Here is a 3747-nt window from a genome sequence, read left to right on the forward strand (position 1 = left end):
CTGAGCCTAAGTCGGTGCTTAACCGACTGAGCCACCCAGGCACCCCTGTTAGTGTTAACTTTAATTCCTAAATATGTACAGACCAAACAAAAGAGGTCCAAATGCATAAAGCAAAATCTAATGGAACTGAAGGAAGTAGATAAATCCACAATCATAGTTGGAAATTTTAATATCCCTCTCTAAATACTATATATATCTACCAGATTGTAAACAAGGACATGCAGGGGCACCTTGCTGGTTCAGTTGGTAGAGCATGTAACTCTTGATCTCAAGGTCATGAGTTTGAGCACCACCTTGTGCCTAGTGCCTACCTAAAAAAAAGATATGGAAAATATGGACAGCACCATCAACCAACATATACAGTACTCCATTAAACAACAGAGCAGAATAGATATAATTTTTAAGCATCCATGGAACATTCACCAAGATGGAGCATATCCTCCGTCATATAACAAACTTAAGCAAATCTAAAATACTTGAGAGGCACCTGGTGGTGGGATACTGGAAGTATCCCTTTTTCCAGTTGACATGACTTTGGGCAGATGAATCTACAAAATTGTCAATGAACTGAGAAATTTCCTTCTCAAAGAAGCTACCAACAAACCAGCCAACAAAATGCCTAGAATAAGAGTTCAGTGAGGCTCCAAGATACAAGATCAAGATACAAAAATAAAATTCTAGGAATTTTAGAATCATTTCTAAATGATCTAGGATTTATCAATGATCTGGATTCTATTCTAGAAATCATTCTACCCAATTTTAAGACAATTTTACAGTTAACAAAAATATGGTATGGACAGATGCATAAATACATTGATCAATGGAACAGAATAGAAAACCCAGAAATACAGCTCACATGAACTGATTTTTGACAAAGGTGCAAAAGCAACTCACTGGTAGAAGGAGAGTCTTTCCAACAAATGGTGCTGAAGCAATTGAATAACCGTAGGTAAAAAGGAAAAAAAAAAAAACCCTTCAATCTAAACCCTACATCTTATACAAAAAATAACAAAATGGACCATAGATGTAAAAGAGAGGTGCCTGGATGGTTCAGTCAGTTAAGTGTCAGACTCTTGGTTTTGGTTCAGGTAATGACCTCACAGTTTGTGACAGCATGAAGCCTGCTTGGGATTCCCTGTCTCCCTCTCTCTTTCTCCCGCTGTGTGTGCACGTGTGTGTGTGTGTGTGTGTGTGTGTGTGCACGTGCTCTCAACATAAATAAACTTTAAAAAGTGTAAATCAGGAGGCATCTTTGAGCTCACTGAGTAGATACCATTGCACTGAAAAAATTTATGGACAAGAAATTATCATTGAAATTAAATGGTGGCAGACATGTCCAAGGAATATTGCTGGACATGAATCTTGTGTGGAGATGGCACTAGTGGGCAACAGAACAATATTGGAATGGTGGTAATTCAAAGAAATAGTATTGTTGTGTTAGAAGCTTTGGAACAAGTATAAACAATGCGTGTGTTTACCAGAAGAAACCAACTGCTTCCACATGTCCCCTTTCCATAGCACCTGTTTTACTACAACATAAAAATCAGGCTGTGCATTTTCATATTGACCTTTTTCATTAAATAAGTGTTCATAGTAGTAAAAAAAATGTAAATGATAAAACTATAAAATTGATCAGAGAAAACATAGGAGAAAATCATCAGGACCTATTTCTTGGTAAAGAGTTAATAGAAATGACACTTAAAAGCATGATCTATGGAGCCTGGGTAGCTCAGTTGGTTAAACATCCAATTTCGGTTCATGATCTTACAGTTTGTGAGTTTGAGCCCTGTGTTGGGCTCTGTGCTGACAGCTCAGAGCCTGGAGCCTTATTTGGATTATGTGTCTCCCTCTCTCTGCCCCTCCCCTGCTAACGTTGTCTCTCTCAAAAATAAACATTAAAATTTTTTTTATTTTTTATTTTTATATTTTTATTTTTATTTATTTCTAGGAGAGAGAGACAGCATGAGCAGGGGAGGGTCAGAGAGAGAGGGAGTCACAGACTGAAACAGGCTCCAGGCTCTGAGCTGGCAGTCAGCACAGAGCCCGACGCGGGGCTCGAACCCACGAACTGCGAGATCATGACCTAAGCGAAAGTTGGATACTCAACCGACTAAGCCACCCAGGCGCCCCTAAAAATTTTTTTAAAACATGACCCATAAAAGACAAAAATTGATGAATTGGACTTTATCAAAATTAAAAACATTTGCTCTACAAAAGGCTCTGTTAAGATGAAAAAAAACAAACACAATCCCTATCAAAATAACACCAGCATTCTTCACAGAGCTAGAAAAAACAATCCTAAAATTTGTATGGAACCAGAAAAGACCCCAAATAGTCAAAGCAGTCTTAAAAAAGAAAACCATGGCACAAAGACAGATGCTCAGATCAATGGAACAGAATAGAGAACCCAGAAATGGATCCACAAATGTACAGCCAACTAATCTTTGAAAAAGGAAGAAAGAATATCCAATGGACTAAAGACAGTTTCTTCAGCAAGTGGTGCTGGGAAAACTGGACAGTGACATGCAGAAAAATGAACCTGGGCCACTTTCTTACACCATACACAAAGATAAACTCAAAATGGATGAAAGGCCTAAAAGTAAAACAGGAAGCTATCAAAATCCTAGAGGAGAAAGCAGGCAAAAACCTCTTTGACCTCATCCTCAGCCACTTCTTACTCAACAAGTCTCGAGAAGCAAAGAAAACAAAAGAGAAAATGAACTATTGGGACCTCACCAAAATAAAAAGCTTCTGCACAGTGAAGGAAACAGCAAAACTAAAAGGCAACCAACAGAATGAGAGAAGATATTTGCAAATGACAGATCAGATAAAGGGCTAGTATCCAACATCTATAAAGAACTCATCAAACTCAACACCCAAAAAACAAATAATCCAGTGAAGAAATGGGCAAAAGACATGGACACTTCCCCAAAGAAGACATCCAAATGGCCAGTCGACACATGAAAAAATGCCCAACATCACTCATCATCAGGGAAATACAAATCAAAACTACAATGAGATACTACCTCACACCCATCAGAGTGGCTAAAATTAACAACTCAGGGAATGACTGAGGATGTGGAGAAAGAGGATCTCTTTTGCACTGGTGGTGGGAATGCAAACTGATGCAGCCACTTTGGAAAATAGTATAGAGGTTCCTCAAGAAACTAAAAATAGAACTACCCTATGAACCAGCAGTTGCACTACTAGGTATTTATCCAAGGGATACAGGTGTGCTGTTTTAAAGGGGCACATGCACCCAATGCTTATAGCAGCACTATCAACAGTAGCCAAACTATGGAAAGAGCCTAAATGTCCATCAACGGATGAAGGGATATATATATATATAATACTCCATTGTGTATGTATGTGTGTATATGTGTATGTGTACACACATACATACACAATGGAGTATTACTCAGAATCAAAAAGAATGAAATCTTGCCATTTGCACCATGTGGATGGAACTAGAGGGTATTATGCTAAATGAAATTAGAAAGACAAATACCATATGAGGACTTTTAAGACACAGAGCAGATGAACGTTAGGGAAGGGAAGCAAAAATAATATAAAAAGAAGGAGTGGGACAAAACATAAAAGACTCTTAAATACAGAAAACAAACTGAGGGTTGCTGAAGGGATTGTGGGAGGGGGAATGGGCTAAACGGATAAGGAGCATTAAGGAAGACACCTGTTGGGATGAACAGAGTTTTAAACATAGGGGATGGATCATTGGAATCTACTCCT

The 3747-nt window shown here is 38.4% G+C and overlaps 1 pseudogene; it reads left to right on the forward strand.

The window, feature by feature from the left end:
- Window positions 1-1286: 1286 nt before the first annotated feature.
- LOC144236788 (small nuclear ribonucleoprotein G pseudogene) lies at window positions 1287-1461 on the forward strand (annotated as a pseudogene).
- Window positions 1462-3747: the final 2286 nt, after the last annotated feature.

The sequence above is a fragment of the Crocuta crocuta genome, unplaced genomic scaffold, assembly GCF_008692635.1.
Source record: "Crocuta crocuta isolate KB4526 unplaced genomic scaffold, BGI_CrCroc_1.0 scaffold175, whole genome shotgun sequence".
NCBI lineage: Eukaryota > Metazoa > Chordata > Mammalia > Carnivora > Hyaenidae > Crocuta > Crocuta crocuta.